Genomic DNA, 11,324 nt, shown 5'->3' with positions numbered 1-11,324 from the left:
TTACCCAAACACCAAAGATAATATACAAAATGGACCTGTTTCTGTCTTCTCATGTTTCTTTCTAACTGTATGAGAGAATTTTTTTTAAAGCTGACCAAAAGAAAAGAATAAACAGTAAGAAATGCATTTTATTCATTTCAGCTTATAAATGGATTTTCAAAATCAAATTTGAGAGTAATATCTTCTTGGGATAAAAGTTTTCCTAATTTTTGTGCAAATAAATAGCACATTTATTTATAAGGTGAGCTATATTTTTTAAAACACTATTGTATTGTAAAAACAAAAAGTGGCCTAATATTGGAAAATGGGCTGTGGAATCTGGTAATGCATTTTTAAATGAATGGTCTTGATGTCCAGTAAGGAAGCCACTGGCAGCATGAATTGTTGAGGGAGACAGCAGTTCAGTACCACGAAGGTCTCCCACATTAGGCTGTCTGGCTGCTCGGCCCTGTGTTCTGCCCACCAGTGCTGTGTTTTCTTCTGAACTCATGTCGCTTATGTCCTTGTTCTGAAAGAAAGTTTAGAGATTTATTTAGCCCACAGCTGGTTAAAAGACAAACGAACCCAAAGCACAAATACAAATACCTGGGAAATTGCATGTCTGTGATCAATCTCCTTCTTCTTAAATACATTTTGTTTGTTTGCCCGTCTGAGTATAGGCCCCAAGGCAAGAACTGTGTCTTTTTAATGTCTTCTGAAGCACCAAACATATTGTAAAAGCTGAGGCGATGATAAACAATAATAATAATGCCATTCAAAGGGCATGCTGTCTCAAATAGCATGAGTTTAACCCTACTGGTGACACTTGGAATAAGGCACTAGAAACAATTTATATAACTCAAATATGCTTCCAAAAACTGACTAATTCTCTTCTCTGGGTTGCACATTTCAAAAACCATCATAATGAAAGAAGTCTTTGTCAAAAAATAAGATAAAATAAAGCTGTGCTAGAACATAAATTTATCCACCAAACATTTATCGACACCAAATATATTAATAATATATTAGGCACTAAAGTAACAAAGGTGAAACAGACATTCCCCACTGTTTCAGAGTGGGGATCATAAAGGTGGATCATGGAAGATTTAAGAGGAAACTAGGGGATTTTTGTAAATACATTTGTGAAAAACAATGCCCTGGAGATCATAGTGAAATTTACTTTTTTGAAATGGATGGTTTATTCCTAAGAACATACCTGCATGGGTAGCTGTTCAGAGGGAAAATGTAAGACTGATTTTCTACACTTAGGGAGTAGTGACTGAGTAGACAGTGTGCTCTGAGGGCCTCCTCAATTCACCTGCCACATGCAAGGTTTATGAACAATTAAGTTCCCACCAATAAAGTAGCTATCCCTCTGGATAAAGGCTTTGAGGTTTCAGAAGTCTCATTAGTGCAGATACAAGAGTGATCTAGCCTAAAATATTTATCTTCCACCTACACATTTATCCGAGTTCTTTATCACTTTACTTAGCTCCCATTAGCTCCCATTACCTCCCATTAGGAGCAGGGACCTACAGAATGGGACAGAGAATACTTCGGTTTTGATGGAGTTAATCATGAGAGGTTCTAGCACCCACAATGTGAGGAGCATCACTCATTTTTGAGAGAGATACTGAAAAAAGTAAGAAGGTGCCTTAAGAATGAAATGAAAGGGAGCAGGAGAGAAACTTGCTAAACATTATCCAGTCCTAAACTTGAAATGTTACGTCAAGGAGGATTAGAGACTGCCAATATTCTGAGACTAAATTTATCTAACTTTAACATAATGAATTTCAATTCACCAATCCTACTTCTACAACTGGAATCCTGAGTGTGTTTGCCCCTGGTGGTTTTTGTGACTAAATAAATTCAAGAAGATTTGAAACTGTGAGGTCTTACAAGGCTAAAAGATAATAAGTGACACCTGAGACTCTTCATATCTGAACACCAATGAAAATTACTCTTAAGAGGAGATAGTGGGAAGCAGATGTGGCTCAAATGATAAGACCTCTGCCTGCCATATGGGAGGAGCTGGGTTTGATCCCTGGGACCTCCTGGTGAAAAAAGAAGAAGAGAAAGCATGCCTACACAACAAGCCAGTGCCTGTGTGGCAGGTCAAGTGCCAGCATAGTGAGCTGAGTGCCAACGTGGTGAGTAGAGTGCCTGTGCAGCAAGCTGAGTGCTCATGTGGATGCCCACACTGCAAGCTGAGTGCCACAGGGTGGGCTGAGTGCCCACACAAGTGCTTGCACAACAAGCCAGTGCTCAGATGGTGAGTCTAGTACCCGTGCAATAAGCCGAGTGCCTGCATGTGTGGTGAGCCAATGCCCACACAAGTAAGTCATGCAGCAAGATGATGATGCAACAAAAAAGAGATGAAGGGGAGAGTCAAGGTGAAGTACAGCAGAAATCAGGAGTTGAGGTGGTGCAATTGACAGGGAACCTCTCTCCACATCAGAGGTCCCTAAGATCAAATCCCAGTGAATCCTAAAGGAGAAAGAGGAGAAGAAAAGACAAAAAGAGAAATAGATACAGAAGATCACACAGCAAATGGACACCGACAGCTAAAACAGCAGGGCAGGGGAGGGGGAAGGGAAGGAAAAATGTGTTAAAAAAAGAAAAGAGGAGATAGTATGTAAATGCCATTAGGAAAAACAGGTGCCATCATAGAGACAGCAACTTTTATTTGTGAGTAGTGATTTTTAGCAGGTGAGGGAATGACTGGAGACCAAACTACAAAGTGAGCATTGGCAAAATATACTTTTCACTTCCCTTCTTTCAGAAACCCACACCAATAATAATTCACCCTGAGTCTGGCATGAATACAATGAAAATGCTCTAGAATGGTCTTCATTCTTCCTCCCTTTACCCCCTCCAGAATTAAAATTCATATCTATCTGGTTCCACAATCCATTATTCTTTTTTGTTCCATTTGGCCTTTACCATAACTAACATTTAAAATATAATTTAACATGGCAAATTCTAATAACCTGGTAGATAGGAAGCAATACTTCATATAAACTATTGCTTAGCTAAAGAAGGTATTACTAATTTGGTGATGATGACACAAAATGTGACAGCTGATACAATATATGACCCATCTATAGGCAGAGGTTTCAGAGATTGGATAGCCTTCCAATTATCACAAAGACAGCAAGTTATTACCAGTAAAACTGCCACCATATTTTCAGTATTGTTACTGAGCAATGGGCTCAGTATTGTAACATCAGGATTTTGAGAAAAGAAAGTTTTGTTACAAGGCTGGCTAGCAAGGAGACAGGAGGCAAGCTCAACTCTCTCTCCTCAATCCAAGAACAAAGGGAGATTTATAGGATAGAAACAAAGGGAGGTGCGATGGTGATGGAGATTCAGGTTGACATATTCCAATTAGTTATTTATAGAACTGTCTATAAATGGTAGAAATAGACCTGAGGGCTAGATCTTTTCCACCTTGTTGGGGGAAGGCCCACATTTCATTTGCTTCTGACAACTCCATACCCATAATCTTGGTTTCAAGGAAGGTGATTTTTGTTCCTAGTTTCTCACGGGTCATTCAAGGGGCAAATAACTGTCTACACATGGTCCAGTTTCCCACTTGCAGCTAAATTTGACTGCCTGTAAAACAAGATCAGGAATTTTAGTTATGGAAAAGGAAGAAATCCTGATAAGCAGGTTTTGGCCTGAATCTTGATTTTTAGATAGGACTTCCAGCTATCTTGCCCATGGTTTCAGTATTTCAATTTTAGTAAATAATATATAAATAACAATATACTATACTTACAGTTTATTAAATATCCTAAAACTATTAGAAAGTATGAACTTTCCATACCTTATTTAACTTTTATACACACAATAGCTCAGGGAGGTAGGAGCAGGTATACTTGTAACACCCTCAGGTATGTTAGCACAAGGGGAACTAAAACCAAGGTCCCCTGATTCATAGACTGATAATGCTAAGCAACATTCCCAAATACTTAAATGTGAAAAAAACTAGTCAGTTTAAAAATGCCATAAGTCAAACACTTTGCTCCTATTTTGACTAAATATGATAAATTATCATTGTCTTAAGTTGTATTAGAAATAGGCAAAGGGAAGAGAAAAGGGAGGGAGTTGGAGTGTTTCTTCATAATTGGAGATTTTGCTTAATTGGTACATCACCAGTTAAGTACAGTTTCTCTGCTCTCCATGTCTCCCATTCTTTTTTCTTTCTTTTTCTTTTTATTTATTTCTCTCCCCTTCCCCACCCTCTCTCGCTAGTTGTCTGCTCTCTGTGTCCATTCGCTGTGTGTTCTTCTCTGACCACTCCTGTTCTTATCAGCAGCACTGGGAATCTGTGTTTCTTTTTGGTGCGTCATCTTGCTGTGTCAGTTCTCCATGTGTGTGGCACCATTCCTGGGCAGGCTGCTCTTTTTTCGCACTAGGCGGCTCTCTTTATGGGGTGCACTCCTTGCGCATGGGGCTCCCCTACATGGGGGACACCCCTGCGTGGCACGGCACTCCTTGCACTCATCAGCACTGCGCGTGGGTCAGCTCACCACACAGGTCAGGAGGCCCTGGGTTTGAACCTTGGACCTCCCATGTGGTAGGCAGACACCCTATCCATTGGGCCAAGTCCACTTTCCTCTCCCATTCTTCTGAGACTAATTTCCTGGAGGCACATTTTTCTCCTGGTCATGGCAGAGGTGCACTAGGCCTAGCTCTTGAAGGCAGGACTCACTGCTGTCTCACTGTGACTCCATCTACTTTTCTTTGGTCAAACCAAATCATGTGGCCAAGCCCAACATCACTGGGGTGGAAATAACTGCAAAGGCACATGACAAAGGGTGGAGGATAGAGGAAGAAGTCAAGAACTGAGAAAAAGAATGCAATATACAACAACTGGTATTTACTGTAAATGTTTACCAATTAATTCACTGAGTACCCTACATGCCAGACACTAGGGATACGATTGTGAACAAGACAAACATATCTCCGTCCTTAGGTAAGTTGCAGCAGAATTTGTTTGCTTATATGTATGTGTTCAAAAGTTATATTGCTTAAAATACCAGTCTGCCTTTGTTGATTCTGAAGTGAATTTGGGAAGCCTTAAACTTCACTGTTCTAAACATAAGCTTTTACTGTTCAGTATTGTAAATGACAAAGAGATAAGAAATTAAGTTAAATATATAGTAATTCCATAATATCCTTTTGAAATCTCAATTTTGACTAAGTCCACAATTCCTTATCATTTTTCCTATGAAACAATGAAAACTTTTTTTAAAATTCCAGTTATTTTAGACATACACATATTTCAATTCCAGATATATGGGAATTTATTGTTTAAAAAAACATGAGGTCAGTAGAAGGGAAATTAAAGTCCATAAAATCAGAAAAATGTACCAAGTCAAGTGGCAGGTGAAACAAATGACTTAATCATTCTCTTTCTTTTCCAAGTCTCCTAATGCTTTTTCACTCCATAATCTCTCATTCTCAGACAAAACGGAGCATCGCCAGTGAAGGGGACCCACTGAGTTCCCTAGGATCTTTTGCCCAGTGTGGAGAACTGTAGTCCACACTGAGTTGGGTTTTTTCGTTTGTTTGGGTTTTTTTCCTCTTTTTTTTTGGTCTTTATTTTTTTAATATTACATTTGAAAAATATGAGGTCCCCATATACCCCCCACCCCCTCCCCCCACAACAACAACCTCCCCTGAGTTTGGTTTTTTTTTAAACATTTTTATTTTTTTTTATTTCTCTCCCCTTCCCCTCTCCCCCCAGTTGTCTGTTCTCTGTGTCCATTTTGCTGCGTGTTTTTCTTTGTCTGCTTCTGTTGTTGTCAGCAGCACGGGAATCTGTGTCTCTTTTTGTTGCATCATCTTAATGCATCAGTTCTCCGTCAGCTCTCCATGTGTGCGGCGCCATTCCCGGGCAGGTTGAACTTGCTTTAGCGCTGGGCAGCTCTCCTTATGGGGCGCCACCTCCACTGGGTTTTGATCACACAAAGGAAAGAGTTTATTAAGTCCCCAGAGGTCAGGAGAGGAAAAATCTCAAATATGCCTCCCCAAAGAAGCCGAGGGTTTTTATTATCTTCAGACAAAGAATGGTGGGGATAGGGATGTTGGGATGTCACAGGGTATTGATTGATTTGTTAGTTGGAAGTATGTAAGGGAAGGCCCTAGAGGCTGGCTTGGGTAAGTATTGGGTTACAAGTTACAAACTGGGTGGTAATTAACGTCCATTAGGAACTGACATAGTTTATCTAGGTAATACATAAAGTTGTATATAGTTGACTTCACATAAAATAATGGTAAACTAAACAAAGTTTGATTGGGGCTAATACATAAAATTGTGAATTACCTAATTAACATGACTGAGCTATTAAGGCTTGACAAAATCCAGGCATGGTTAGATAAGTATATACTAATAGGGGTTAGATACTAGTTAAAGATTACAGAGTTATAAAAATTAAACATAGCATTTAGAATTAAAGAAATGTTTCAGTTACTTTTAAAAGTTGATAATTGAGTGATCATGGATATTTGTTCCTATTCTGTTTATAAATTCCAGAATGAATACAGGACTTAATCAACCAGTGAAAAGAGAGATAGGCCCAATGATTCCCTGCTGATGTCCACGGACTACCATAAGCTTCTTAAGGTAAGGTGGCTGGATGTTGAAGGACAGACATTTCTTTGGAGTACTCAGGTGACTACTGAGTAACACTCCAAGCATTAATCATAGCTCTCCAATTAGCTCTCCTTTTTGGCATTTTACAGTTAACACACCAAGATGTCCCTAATATTGTATCTCGTAGATTGACCCAAGCAACACCCTCCTCCTCAGTCATAAGGAGCTACTGTAGCTTCCAGAACCTGCCATGCTCTCTTCCACTCATTGGTGACTGTGACTATTCTCCTCTGTTTTCTGTCTGTCCTTTGCCTTGCTTGTCCTCCTGGACAGTCCTCCATTTCTCCAAAACAAACACATTGCCTTTATAAAGTCTTCTGAAGTCCTAGAGGCAACAACCACTTCCTCCTGCATACCCCCAGAGTAATTTATACATGTGGTAAGTAATCTGATCCTTTTGACATGATACTACAATTACCAGCTATTATCATATACATACCAATTTTACATATTATCACTATTTAATAGGTACTTAAATACCTGTGAAAAAATAAGTGATCACAAGTTTTCCCAATTGGCTAAAGACTCATCAGCCAACCATTTCATATCACACTATTACAGATATAGCATGGCATTTTTCAGGCCCTTTCAAGCCTTTTTCTCAATCCTGCTATAAACACCCACCTCACCTCACAACAGCAAAACAAACAGATGAGCATATTAGCATGAAATATGCAAAATTCTGCATTCTTGCTTGAAGGATAGCCTTTATTGCCCTTAATCCAGTTTACAAATTGCAGAGTTAAGGATGCTTATGGACATTTGTGTTTGATTAAGACAAGACTACATATTTAAGAGCTGGCAAGACTCTTGAGCCAGTCTGTGAATGCAGCAGCAATTAGGCATTTTAACACATAATCAGTGTAAACAGCTGTATAAAATCCATATATATGGTAGAAACATAAGTAATATGTTCCAATTAAGATACTACAAGTTTGGTTTTTCCAGGGGTCTGAAAATTACTGAGGATTCCCTGGAAAAATGAGCTCTTCTACACAAGGACCTAAATAGCAGAGGTAAATGTAAGGAAACTGCCCCTCAGGCATTGTAAACGGAAGATGACGCAAGAAGCAGAAGACTTGGGGGCCAGAATTCTTTTCCTAACTCTACACTGGTCTTCCTGTGCAATATACATATCCTGAGACTCTCTGTATCTGGTGGAGCAAGACTTACTACCACTCACCAGAACTGGAAGGACTCAATAAAAGTAAACTGGGCAAGACAGCAAGTACTACATCAACAAGCTGTCACATTAGTCAGTGCATGAATGGACTTTTTCACCCTTCTATGAACTTGCAAATATTGATGAGCAGCTCCTAAACTGTGAAAGCTTTATGTATAGAATGAATGCATAAACTTTGGAGTGTGTGGAATAAACATGTCTTATTTTAAACTCTGCCCTGCTTTCCTCTCCAGGGTCTGTTGGACAAGTTAATTCACTTTTTTAAACTTCAGTTTCTCACCTGTACAATGGACATAATATCCACCTAATACAGTATTTTGTTAAGCATTACATATAATATATGTATAAACACACAAATTGCCTAAGTGCAATGTAGGACTCTGGATTTTCACGTGTGATATGGGCATTCCAAGAAGAAGATCACAAGGAAGAGACAAAAATCTGGACTCTAAATCTACTACTCTATGTTTTATTCTATACTCAAAGAAGCAGATCTTCCACTGCTTTCCTAGCTTACCATTGGTAGATCTGCTATCAGCGAGGCTCAATGAAGGGCTCTCTCAGTTCCCCCAGCAGTTTCTGATAGCACACAATCACTGGGGTCAAAGGCAGAACTTGAAGACTCTGAATATCAGCTCTACTAAGGCCAGCACCAGCTAAATGTTCTGGGTGCATTCCTGTTGTGCTTGGTGGGAGAGAGACAGAGATGGTGTAACCCTGCCATCTGTTGATGTAGCAGGATACTGTACAACTTTTGGTAGGAGCTCAGGGTTCTTACAGCTCAGAAGAAAGGAGAGAGATCAATATTCATTAAGATGAAATTGCAATCTCTATTTTGCAAACTCTTGCTGATTACTGCCCTTTCACTATTATATGCAGGCTGGTGGAACCACAGATTCCAGAACAATATTCCCCTACAAGTTCTTTCAGTTGTAATCCACTCCATTCCACCTGAATACCAATATGATTATTAAAACAGCAATCTGCACTTCTCTGGGGGAACATTCAATAGATTTTTTGAAGGTAAATCATATGAACAAAGAAGAATAACTCCAATATATGTCACTAGAAATAAAGGGCTCCTACAGTGCCTATGGCGTTTTTAGCTTTACAGCATGGTCTCTTATCAAATACACAATATTAATCAAAATTAAAATAATGTGTTTAGTGGAAACTGCAGTTCTGGTTCTAAAATATTTAGGATGACTGTATTAATATCAAAGATTACTAAAGTGGGAACAAAATTGACCCTTGATTAGATTTAAAATCATATTCTAGAACTGAAACCATATTTCTTGAGAAAAAGAAATCAAGAAATCATCAGCATTTCCTTAACTCCAAGCAAAGCTACATAAATTATTTTCAGATAGAGTCTTGTCTATCCCATTTGTAAAGATCTCCAAAAAATCCTCTCTCACGAGAACCAAGCACCTATATTTTTAGTAAATGGTCAGTTCATGCCAAGCTTTAAGCTACTCTACTATTTTCCTGACCTCTCTGAGAGTTGGCATTGGTTAATGAAGCCTTTCCTCTGAGGCCTTTATACATCTTTAGGATAAGTTTTAAAACTGACATTCACTTACTTGTTCCTGAGGGTTTCCTTTTGTTTTGTTTTACCTTTTCATTTGTTTCTGAGGGACTAAGTTGTATTCATTCCATTTATAGATTGAAAAGATACTTACAAGGTGCTTACTAAAAAATGAGCAATCTGGTAAGTAATGAGAATTCAAATGTAGTGGGTTAGATATTATACAAGCAAATATCTCAGTGTGGAAAATATGGAGCTTAAAACTTTTTTACCACATGTGCATGTAATTCCCATTTTAAACTACATTTCACCTAAAAATGGAAGCTTAGTTCATTTCAATCACTTTAGGGTTGTTGTGATCTCTTTAGGGCAAGCTCAGTGAATTTGAAGATCTAATATATCCCCTTTCTCCCAGAGGTGATGTACAGGTTTCGGCCAGGCTTATCGGAATCCAGGCATCCTATATCCCCTCCAAGTTCTCACTGAGAAGTGACTCTTCTATCTTGGCTCTGGTTATTGGCCTCTAATTTTGCTCCGTGGAGGTATATTTTGTCCCAACATGACCACCACTCATCAGGTCCAGGTAAGCCCCTGTGTATACCCACATTCCAATGCCAGGCTCCTTTGCTTCCACTGCTCCTCTTGGAGACATTTCAAGCCCCACTCAGGAAACAGAAACTTTCATTTACTTTCCTTCACCTCTCCAGGGTGGCTCTGGGGGCGGGGGTGGGGGGTAGGAGAGGAAGGGGTGCCAGTTCAGAGCAACTGTAAGAGTTCTTGGCAGCCATAGCTCTGTTGGGATGGCTGTACCATGTTGCCAAGGACCTCCCAAAGGGATCCTGCCTGGGCTTGCTCTCATGTGCATCCTCTCTCCCAGCTCCACCACTGCCAGGTCCCAGACCACTACAGGGCAAATGGCCCTTTTGTAAGGACATATGGAAACTGTCTTCACAGGGGTAGGCTAAGCTCTCAATAGCAACTCTCCCCAAACTGATCAATGTTTTAGCTAGCCCAAAGGGTCAGAATAAGGAGACTTCGCTTATGCACTTTCCAAACTATTACTTAAGGCCTGGTTATTCAAAGTGTAGACCAGAGCCAGAATACTTGGCTACATCTGCAGGCCTGTTAGAAATGCAAACTCTCTAGCCTGCCCAGATCTACTAAAGATGAAGTTGCTTTTGAACAATACCCTAAGCTGATTCATACATTCATCCAAGCTGGAGAAGCACTGCTAGTGAACGCACAAACCACTACTGAGTTTGAGACTTAGCATTTTACCCCAAACTGTCTTCCCCTATCTAGACAGAAAGACTTATTCTCACTCATTTTCTCTAGTAGGAATTTCCAGAGCCCATTTCAAATTTCAAAGCCAAGGGTTCATATGGTTTTAGCTTTCTTTAATCTTTTGCATACTGAACTCCATTCAATGACTGTCCTTTGAGCCAGTAAACATCACCGGGTGAGTAAGGGAGAGAAAGGTAGAAAATTCAGTAGAGAGGTGGAGAATAATCTGGAGTTAATATCTGCAAATTTTATCCTACTACCCAACCCAAAGAATAATAACATAGCTTCTTAGACCCTTTAAGGAGCATACACTAGTGGGATTCCTCATTCTATCAACCCACAAATTCCTTTAAGGTAATATAGTTGCATAAAATCCTCGTACCTATCTCTATAGTCACATATCTCTTCCTTGTACATTTTCATAGCTCTGCTTCCTTCTCATATGTATAATTTCCCTTACTCAAAGCCCCCAACCACACTTCACACAGACACTGTCCAAGAAAACTGAGTTGCTCTTCCCAACATAATGAGATAAATCACAACATTTCACCTACTTCTGATAAACCGTATGCTACCCCAGTCCTGGAAAAGTTTTGAAATGGGGAGACAGAGAAGTGGAGTGCACACTTTCTAAATATACTTTTTAATAGATGGAAAGAAAAAAAGACTAAGACAGATTCTGGCTA

This window comes from Dasypus novemcinctus, chromosome 16, assembly GCF_030445035.2.
Source record: "Dasypus novemcinctus isolate mDasNov1 chromosome 16, mDasNov1.1.hap2, whole genome shotgun sequence".
NCBI classification, from domain to species: domain Eukaryota; kingdom Metazoa; phylum Chordata; class Mammalia; order Cingulata; family Dasypodidae; genus Dasypus; species Dasypus novemcinctus.
Note: the sequence above shows the minus strand (reverse complement) of the source record.